The sequence below is a fragment of the Leopardus geoffroyi genome, chromosome B3, assembly GCF_018350155.1.
Source record: "Leopardus geoffroyi isolate Oge1 chromosome B3, O.geoffroyi_Oge1_pat1.0, whole genome shotgun sequence".
In the NCBI taxonomy this organism is placed as follows: Eukaryota; Metazoa; Chordata; class Mammalia; order Carnivora; family Felidae; genus Leopardus; species Leopardus geoffroyi.
The window spans coordinates 32221349-32232251 of record NC_059337.1 but is presented as its reverse complement, the minus strand read 5'-3'; positions in this window follow the sequence as shown (position 1 = coordinate 32232251).

Genomic DNA, 10903 nt, shown 5'->3' with positions numbered 1-10903 from the left:
AGAATGCAAGCCTGTCTGAGGCCACGGGTGAGTTCAAACCAGACCCAGTGCCGGAACCCATGCTCTAACCCAGGCCAGGGCCGCATGCCAGGTGTGTTCGGGGGGGGGGGGGGGTATATCTGTGCTTCCAGCTGAAGAAAGGCCCCTGGGATGCACAGTGCTCAGGGGCCGGGGGGTTGCTGCTCTCCAGGGACCAGAGGGTTGAGGAGCATCACAGCAAGAGGAGCAAGATTGCCTTCCCCACCTGAGCCCGAAAAGGGTGATTGCCTGGAATTCTTCACATTCCAAGAAAACGCTATGGGGTTTGACCGGTCAGTGAGGTCCTCAATGCCACACAGGGTCCCTCTTGGTCCCTGGCAATGCTTGCGTGCCCCACCTGAGCTCGGCACTCAACCCCCTCCCAAGGGGGAAGAAGGGAGACCTGGTGGGTGAGCCATGACTCTCACCACTTCCCTCCGGGGGTTCACAAAGCCGGAGGGTCTCCACCAGCACATCTAGGCACTCACATGCAGGAAGCCACCTAGGTTGCAAAGGGCGTCCCGGACACCTGCCCAGTACCCCCCACCCTGGGCTTGCTCAGCGCCCATGCAGAGAAGCTTACGACTCTCAGATGACGCTGTTAGAAACATCTCGAGGCGCAGTGGGCTTCCCTTCAGCCTCCTCTTAGGTCGAGGCCACAGAATGTTAGGTACTAACAATCTGGGATGGGCATGGCCGGAAAGCAGGAAGGACAGAGAGCAGACGCCTTGCAAGTGGCAGGGGACCTGCCTGTGGCCCTAACTTTCCCTTGCGGTAGGCCCCCATCTCCCCATCTGTGCCCTAAGTGGCTGGGCTCCTAGGGCTCTAGTGCTGATCCTCATCTGCCAGCGAACTGGGCAGGAGAAGAGAAGAGAGGGGAGGGTGAGGAAGGGGAGGGAGAGGAGAGGAGAGGTGACCCATGCAAAGCCCAGGCTGTGTGGGGACAGGCCTGGGGACTGCTGCTGGGCTCAGAGCAGGGCAGCCAAGGGAGAGACTGCAGCCTGAGGAGGGCCTGGGGCATCACTGGCCATGGGGGACGCCACAGACAGAGGCCTGAAGCGGGGGCATCAGATGCCAAACCAGGTTGCATCTGGAACCTTCAGAAAGGCTGGCAGTCCGTAGGCCCTGGGCAGGGGGAGGTGTGGCTGGGTGGACCCTGGCCAGGGACGGGGCCTCCGATGAAATCCCGCTAATGGGGCAGCTTGGACCCAGATCCCTCTGCTCACTAGTCACAGCCTCCATCCTCTCTCCATTCCCTCCCCAGAGGAACATAGTTCCACACCTGTTCCTTACCCAGGACAGCAGCACCTTCTTCGTTAGGGCAGGGTCTGGGAGAAAACATTACCGGTCCTGGCTCCCCCGGCTCCACAAAATTCCCACCTTTTTTGAGAAGCTACTTAGACCTGTCTCATGGAAGCATCTGGTAAGCACAGTGTGAACGGCAGAGCTGGTTCTTTTAGGCGAGGAGCTTTTCCTCTGTAGAACTGACTCAAGAGAGAGCACTTTCATAGACTGCTCAGCAAGGGGCGGGGGAGGGGTGCTGTGAGGCTATTTACAGATTTCGCGAAAAAAAAAAAGCCTCTGAACTTTGACCCTGAAGAGATGGGGCCCGGGACCCAGCCCCTACCCCTCTGCATCGGAGGTCTCTCAGCCCGATCCCGCAGCACCCACGGTGGCCCCAGGCCACATCTTACGCCTGGTGCCACCCCTCAGGCCAGCCTCCTGAGAGAGGTTCCTGTGGGGCCCTGCGGATTCCAGACTGAGTGAGGTTGACAGCACCTACCCCTCCAGCCTGGGGTGGGGGACCCGATTTCCCAGCTCCCACCAGGTATCTCTTCCCCTTCTTGCCCACAAGAGGCCAAACCCCCCTGGCTGCCCAACCACAGCTTCTGAGCCCTGTGGCCACTGATAGGGCCGGGCCCTCCCTAGCTGCTCCTCCCTATGGCTGCATCCGGGTACCTACAACAACCAAGGCACTTCTGGAAAGTGCCGCCCAGCATCCCCCAGACTGAATCGTGCAGATGGTCCCCGTGGGCAAGGTTGGCACCAGCTGGCCAGGGAGAATGAGTGGTGGCGCCCGCACCCCAGGAAGCTCACTGGGGCCTGGGGGTATGGGTGAGGAGAGCAGCCAGAACCTGAGACCCAAGGGTGCACAAGACACACGCCACCCTGGAAACTGTCGCAGAACTTTCTGAGAATGAAAAGGTCCTGAAAAGGCTTTAGCAGTGACACTCAAAATACTCAAGGCAAGGGAAGTAGGTATGCATTTGGGTTTCCACATTCCCTGGCTGTGTGAAATCACTTCTATTTTTTTAATTTTTTTTTCAACGTTTATTTATTTTTGGGACAGAGAGAGACAGAGTATGAACGGGGGAGGGGCAGAGGGAGAGGGAGACACAGAATCGGAAACAGGCTCCAGGCTCTGAGCCATCAGCTGAGCCATCAGCCCAGAGCCTGACGCGGGGCTCGAACTCACTGACCGCGAGATCGTGACCTGGCTGAAGTCGGACGCTTAACCGACTGCGCCACCCAGGCGCCCCAATTTTTTTAATTCTTCAAAATGAAATTTAGTTTTGAGCTGCTGGCTACTAGGTGGGAAATCCGATGTCCTGAGTCGGTTTACTTTAAGGGTTTCAAAAGGCCCAGAACAACAGGGAGGGGCCCTGAGGTCTCCAGTCGGCGGGAGGCAGCACACAGTTGCCCACTGACAACTCCCCAGGGAGGGCATCCCTGCTTCCTGCAAGGCTGGGCGCAAGGGCCCCACGCAGCCATGTCCCTTGAGGTCCACCTCACCCCCCAGGGCACTGCCCAGGCAGGACACTGTCCTTGCTACTAACAGAGGGACGGCCCATCTTTCGGTCGTGGGGGACGGGGTGGGGGAGGGGAGGTCTCCCTCCCCCTTCCTCTGCCTGCTTCCACCGTGTCCTCCCTAATCCCTCCCTCTTCTCCTCTTCCTCTTTGGGGCAACCTTCCCTCACCCCCATGGTGTGTGCCTGGGTTCACGAAGCCACTTCGATCACGAAGCCAAGGGCTTGGGGAAGCACAAGCACCTTCTGGGGGTGGGGCAGGGGAGGAGAAAAAGACAGGGCAGGAGGGGGGGTGGCGCCTGAGTGGCTCAGTCGGTTAAGTGTCCCACCTTGACTCAGGTCATGGTCTCTCCGTCTGTAAGTTCGAGCCCCGCATCGGGCTCTGTGCTGACAGCTCCGAGCCTGGAGCCTGCTTTGGATTCTGTGTCCCCCAATCTCTCTGCCCTTCCCCCTTTTGCACTCTGTCTCTCTAAGATAAACATTAAACAAATAAACTAATAAAAAAATTGAAATGATAATGATGGCTAACGTCTGGAACACAGCCATGTGCCAGGCTCTGCTCTAAATGCTATACAAATGTTAGTCTTTACTCCTCACAGTGACCCTATAAAGGCAGCACTGTTATTATTCCCATTCTGCAGATGGGGAAGCTGAGGCATGGAGAGGCCATGTGACTTGTCCCACTATCCCCCAGCTAGTAAATAAGAGAGCCAGGATTCGGATGCAGGCACATTTCTGGAGATGGGGGCGTGGCTTCCACCAGATCCTCAAAGACATCTGGGACCAGACCCAAAGCCATATGCCTGTGCTTTGAAGCACAGCCAGACCACTGTTCAAACCTTCATCTCCTTCCTCTGCAACTCTCTGGAATCATGACTCCTGGAAACAACAGTTTAAAAAGTGGCTGGGAGAAGGAAAGCAAAATTCCTCTTAGAAGTCCTATAAATCACACTTAGATGGCTCTTTATGGGAAGTGGCACCTGGGTGGCTCAGTCGGTCGAGCGTCCCACTTGGGCTCAGGTCATGATCTCATGGTCTGTGAGTTCAAGCCCTGCATCAGGCTCACCACTCAGTGCGGAGCCCGCTTCGGATCCTCTGTCCCCCTCTCTCTGCCCCTCCCCCCACTCACGCTCTCTGTCTCTCTCTCTCTCAAAAATAAATAAAAAGCATTAAAAACAAATTTTTTTTAAAGGAGGGTGCCTGGGTGGCTCCGTTGGTTATAAGCGTCCGACTTCGGCTCAAAGCCAAGGCAGCCCGGCATTGGGCTCTGTGCTGACAGCTCGGAGCCTGGAACCTGCTTCAGATTCTGTGTCTCCCTCTCTCTCTGCCCCTCCCCTGCTCACGCTCTGTCTCTGTCTCTCTCAAAAATAAACATTAAAATAAATAAATAAATAAATAAATAAATAAATAAATAAATAAATAGAATGCTTATAAGGTAGGGGCTAATTAAAATAGACAAGTCATTGGGGCGCCTGGGTGGCTCAGTCGGTTGAGCGTCTGACTCTTGATTTTCATCTCAGGTCATAATCCCAGGGTCGTGGAATCGAGCCCTGCGTTGTGTTCTGCACTGAGCATGGAGCCTGCTTGAGATTCTCTCTCTCTCCCTCTGTCCCTCTCCCTGGCTTATGTGCATCTTCTCTCTCTCTCTCTCTCTCTCTAAAAATAAAAACAAAATACATTTAAGAAAATAAAATAGGCAAACCATCAATTAGTCCAGTCAAGAAAAATAACAACACAAAATACGAGATTAGAAAGGGAATGTTAACGCAGCCATGGCGATTATTTTTGAAATTTAAGAGAACAGTACATACAACTCCACGCTTATTAATTAGTGTTTCAACATTGAATAATAATATTCTAGGAATATATTTGCAAGTTGCCAAAATTGGCTCGGTGAGTGAAAGGCCAGTCACCGCAGAAGAAATTTTACAAGCTGTCGTCTCTAAAAAAGACACCACCGGTAGAGCGTTTTAGAATGAGTTATTTCAAACTAGGGGAGGAGGTCATTTCTAGGCTAGACTTTTCCAGAGCATATGGGGGAAACGACAGAGAGATTTTATGCCTCTGAATTGATTTTATGAAGCTAACATAATCCTGACACAGAAATCTGACAAAGATAACCGTGTCACCCTGCCCACCCTCATGAGGAATAACCACAGACCAGTTTTATTCTTGGCACTGGATACAAAAGTCCTGGATAAAAGGCCAGCGAGCAGAACCCCGTATTATCGTGTTCTCTAATGCAGTCAGTGATGCCCACAGTTATCCAACAGCGGGTGTTTGGCATGCTTTCCCACACCCCTGCTCTGTGCTGGGGCTAAACTGGACCCTAATATCTGGGTCCAAACAAAAGGTACCCAACATTCCCTTACACTCTTAACTGCCCCTCGCAGGATGCAGAGACAGGATGCAAAGCCCGCAGAAATACAAAAAGGCTACACTTGAATTACTGCTACTTGCTAGAAACTTGTGGTCAGCTGGAATACCCTGTGAGGTTGATAATTTGTCATTTCTTTTTCTTTTCGAGAAGCTCTTAGGTCTTTGCTTGTTTGCTTTTAAATAGGTTACGTCCTCTGCCTTCTCCCTGCTGGGCTTGGTAACATCTGATTAAATAATCAAGTCTTGATGGAATCCCCTCTTTGAGGTATCAATATACATACCCCCCAAAAACTTGGGGACAGTGCCTGCGGTGACTTGGGCAACCAAATCCTGGGCCCAAGGGATTTGATCCAGCTGGCAGTGCACCCACGCTGGACAAGAGGTGCGGGCCTTGGCCTCTGTCTGGGGTCCCAGCTGTCTGGGAGCTTCTTAGCCAGAAAACAAACTGTCACTGTACCTGGAGGCCACCAGAAGGTGCAGGACTCTGTTTACAGGCTATGTGACATCAAAGGCCACCTTGTTTCTGATTCACAGCAATCGTCTCTTTCACTTTTAAATTAATGCAGATATAGTAAGGAATAATTTACATACAGTGAAATTCACCCACTTTAGGTGTACTGTTTGATAAGTTTGGACAAGTATGTGCAGTTGTAAAACACACACACACACACACACACAATCAAGATGTAAAATATTTCTATCACCTTGAAAGTTCTCTCATGCTTCCGTGTGGCCAATTTTCTACCCCCACCTCCAGCCCCTGGCAACCACTAATCCGTTTTCTGCCCCTATGGTTTTGCCTTTTCTAGAATCTTATATAAATGAAATTATATAGTGTATGGCCTTTTGTATGTCTTCTTTCACATAACATAATGCTTTTTTTTTTAATGTTTATTTATTTTTGAGAGACAGAGACAGAGTGCGAGCGAGGGAGGGACAGAGAGAGAGACACACACACACACAGAATCCAAAGCAGGCTCCAGGCTCTGAGCTGTCAGCACAGAGCCCCACGCGGGGCTCGAACTCACCAACCGTGAGATTATGACCTGAGCTGAAGTCTGATGCTCATCCGACTGAGCCACCCAGGTGCCCCAACATAATGCTTTTGAAATTCACCCATGTTGTCGTATGTATCAACAGCTTGGTCCTTTTTACTGCTGAGTAGTATTCCATCCCCTGGACTACAGTTTGTTCTTTCATTTACCAGAAGATGAACATTTGGGTCATTTCTAGTTTGGGGCCATTATGAAGAAAACTGCTGTTATCATTCACATACAGATCTTTGAGTGGACACGCATCTTCAGTTTTCTTGGGTAAACATCTAGGAATGAGGTTACTGAGTCATATGATACATGCGTGTTTGACCGTACAAGAAACTGCCAAACTGCTTTCCGAAGTCACTGTTGCTCCACAAAGTGGCTATTGCCAGAACTGTGTATTGTCTTTTTTTTTTAAGCCATTCTAATAGGTATGTAGTTGTATTTGGTATTTCATTATGTTTTTAATTTTCCATACCCTAATGGCTAATAATGGTAAGCATCTGTTCATGTACATATTTTCCATCATATCTCATCTTTGATGAAGTCTCTCTTCAAATCCTTTGCCCATTTTTAAATGGCCTGTCTTATTATTGAGTTGGAAGACTTCTTTATCTATTCTGGATACAAGTTCTTTATCAGTTATGTGTTTTGCGAATATTTTCTCCCAATCTGGAGTTTGTATTTTCATTTTCTTCCTAGTACCTTTTGAAAAGCAGAAGTTTTTAATTTTAGTGAAAGCCAATACAATCTTTTTTTTTAAAATGGATTGTACTGTTTGTTCTATCTAAGAAATCTCTATCTAAACTAGGTCACCAACATATTCTTCTACATTTTCTAATATAAACATGTAATGCTATCATTTCCTTCTAAGCAGTGCTTTAAACTCTGTCCCACAAATTTTGCCAGGTTGTGTGGTTTTTTTTAATTTAATGAAAATATTTCCAATTACTTTCATGGTTTCTTCTTTGAATTATGAATTATTTAAAAATATATCGTTTAACTTCCAAATATCTGGGTATTTTCCTGGTATCTTTCAGTTATTGATTTATAGTTTTATTATGATGAGAGAACATACTTGTATGATTTTCATTATTTTTAATTTGTTGAGATTTGTTTTATGGCTCAGAATATTATCAATGCTGGTCCAGTTCCACGTGCTTCGAAAAGAATGTGTATTCCACTGTTGTTGGGTGGAGTGTCCTATAAATGTCAGTCGGGTTTAGTTGGTTAACAGTGTTATTTGAGTTATTCACATCCAGACTGATTTTCTGTCTACTCACTCGTTCTTTGAAGTATTCAGAGAAGTGGATCTGTCCATTTCTGCTTTCAGTTCTTTCAGTTGTAATTATATGTATCCTGGGGGTCTGTTCTCCACCCTGAGGTTGGTTTTCCTCTTGATGAACTTGACCCATTTATCATTATGTGTTTTATTCCTGGAATTATTCTCTGTTCTGGGGTCTGCTTTGTCTTAGTATAGGCACTTGATCTTTCTTTGGATTGGTGTTTGCATGGCATGTCTGTTTTTCATTCTTTTGCTTTTAACCTAATATCCAGGTCTGTATATTTAGAGCGGGTTTCTTGGAGGCACAGCTTAGGGTTCGCGAGGGATCCCCGCCCCCCCGCTCCCCCGCCCCCCCCCCCCCCCCCCCGTTGGTGTTCCACCTTCAGCCTTCAGAGGTCCCTGCCTGCCTCCAATGGCTGAGTCGTCCCTCCGCGTGCTCTTGCTCCCCTACCCCCCCCCCCCAGTGGTAGATTGCTGTTACTGTTTCTCCGATCTCCCGGCCAGCCTCACAGAACCTGTGCACCTGGACCTCAGGGTTGGTCCTGGCAGTGTTCCTGACCCTCACCTCGTGTCTCTCGGTGGGACTTAGAAGAGAGGTTCCTGCACCTCCCAAAAGGCAAGAGGTGGCGTGGACTTTTATCCTCCCCAGAAACAGAGGATCTTAGTTTCTGCCTTTCCTCCAGCAGCCCTGGGATCAGAGTCTGCTGCGCCCCCAACCAGCCCCACCGGAAGTGGTTTATTAGAGACAACCTCCTTGAGAAACAGGAGACGTCGCAGGGACTGCCCTCCAGCCAATCACCTCCTGCACGTGCGGAGGGTGGGGGGTGGGGGGGCGGTGTCTCTCCCCTCTCCTGCTCCTCCCACTCGGCCTTCCATCAGCTTCCTGGGAAAGGCGGGGCGCTCCCCCGCCCCCAACCTGAGCTCCCGAGGCCAACTGTCCTGTCGTTCCTTAAGGGGCAATTTTCACTCTTTGGAGTTCAGTTCTCTTGGTCGCTCACAACGACCTCAGTTCTCTGGTGGGTTTTTAAACTTTCAGTTTGCAGATTATCTGGCTCTGTCTTGTTAGAAGTGACGTTCTCTTGGGGCTTTCTGCATCCCGGGAGAAAGCCGAACTCCTCTCTTTCGCTTTTAATACATGCAGATAGTCAAAGGGGTTTCCATGCCCTGAGTGTCCTCTGAGTGACTCCCCGGTGCCCATGACCTCCAGTATCTCACTTCTCATTTCCCCACAGTGTGCGTTGTGTTTGCTGTCTCTGGCGTAACTGCCATTTAGTTGACATGAGCCCTTACCGCGTCCCAGCACTGCGCTAAGTTTTTTTCAAACCTTCCCTGACTCCTGTCTTTTCTCTCCCACCCACATCTAACCCATCAGGTTGATCCTGTGGCTCTGTCTTCAAAATATAACCAGTTCCTTTCAAAACTAAAAATGCACTTACCGACGGCCTGGCAATTGCATTTATCCTAGAGGCACGAAGACTTATTTTCACGGAGGAACTTGTCCACAAATGTTCCCAAGCAGCTTCATTTGCAATAGTGCAAACCTGGAAACTACCCAAATGTCCAAGCCTGGAAACTACCCAGGTGAATTGTTAAACATACCCTGGTACATCCCTGCCGGGGAACACTAGTTGGCAACAAAGGGGAATGAGCTAGTGTTACATGCAGCAATATGGATGAATCTCCAGGGAATTACATGGCATGAAAAAGCTGGTCTCAAAAGAATACATCCTGCATGATCCCACGTATGTAACAATTGTGGGTAACATAATTACAGGGCTGCATATCGGTGGCTGCTGGAGGTCAGGAATGGGAAGGGAGGGATGTGGCTAAAAACGGGTGACACAAGGGACCTCATGGCAATGGTACAGTTGGACATCTTGATTGTTGTGGTGGTTACTCCAGGCTCACATTGTGACAAAAATTAAATAGAGCTACATGCAAACGCACACAAGCGAGTCCACATAGAACCAGTGAAATCTGAGTAAATTACACTATGCCAATGTCAATTTGTTGTTTTTGCTACTGTGCTGGGGTTATGGGAGATGGAGAGGGGGGTGGGGGGACAGGTACATAGGACTTCTTTGTGCATTCCTTTGCAACCTCCTGTGAATCTATAATTACTTCAAAATAAAAAAAAAATACATATAGGGGCACCTGGGTGGCTCAGTGGGTTGAGCGTCCCAGTTCGGCTCAGGTCATGATCTCACAGTTCGTGAGTTCGAGCCCCGCATCAGGCTCTGTGCTGACAGCTTGGAGCCTGGAGCCTGCTTTGCATTCTGTCTGTCTGTCTGTCTCTCTCTCTCTCTGCTCCTTCCCCACTCACATGCTGTCTCTCTCTCAAAATTAATTAATTAATTAATTAATTAATTATTAATTAAAAAAACATATAGCCAGAATCCACCCCCTTCCAGTCACTTGCCCTGTTACCAGGTCGGTCCAAACCACTATCATCTCTTGGCTGGATTATTGCAACTGCCTCTTCATGGGTCTTCCCGCTTTTACATACAGCCTGTTCTCAAAAAGAGCAGCTTTTAAAATGGAAGGCAATTTCTGTCATTTATGGAAATAAATGAAGACCAACCAAAGGAGAAAAGCAAAGGCTATTTATGGGAAGCCGGCTTTGGAAGGGAGTCAGCCACTGTCACTTATGTTCTGGCAGAGATTCAAAGGCAGGCAGGGGAGTGGGAAGGCTTGATGGTGGAAAATGGGGAAGCCTCAGGTGTGCCCCCAGTGAAGGCCGTTGGCATAGGCAAGCTACAGGTGGGCTGACCAGAAGTCAGACATCCTGTGTGATTGGTTAGGAGTGCATGCTTGGCTTTTTCTGGTTGACTCTAAGTTGGAAGGAAGGACAAGAAGTAGGAGACCTGTCAGTTATGCATCAAGTTCTGACCATTTGGGGCCAGTTGTTACAGAAGCTATTGTTTGGCTTCCTGGATTGTCACCAGAGATAGCGGTCTGGCGTCTCAAAAACCCAACTCACGGCAGGCTGGCTTCCTGGCCTGGTTATCATAGAAAAGGGGGGTGGTTTCTGCAGGTTTCAGGTCAGACTTCTGTTTTTATATGTAGCCTGGCCATTGTCAGTTTGTAGATTTGGTCTCTCACATTCCTCTGCTAGAATTCTCCGGTGAGTCCCCATTGCACAGAGTCCTCACGATGGCCTACAAGGCCCTACGTGACCTGGCCCCATTTTCCCCTCTAGCCTCATCCCTTCCTACTTTCCCCCAGTCTCCACGCCAGCCACACCTGACTGCCTTGCTGTTCTAGAATATCCCAGGCCCTCTCCCAAGGCATGTATGGCCCTTCTCACGTGCTTGGAGACCTGCATAAAAGTTGAAAGCCCTAGAAAAGCCCCAGCTCCCAAATGCAAAACATACAAT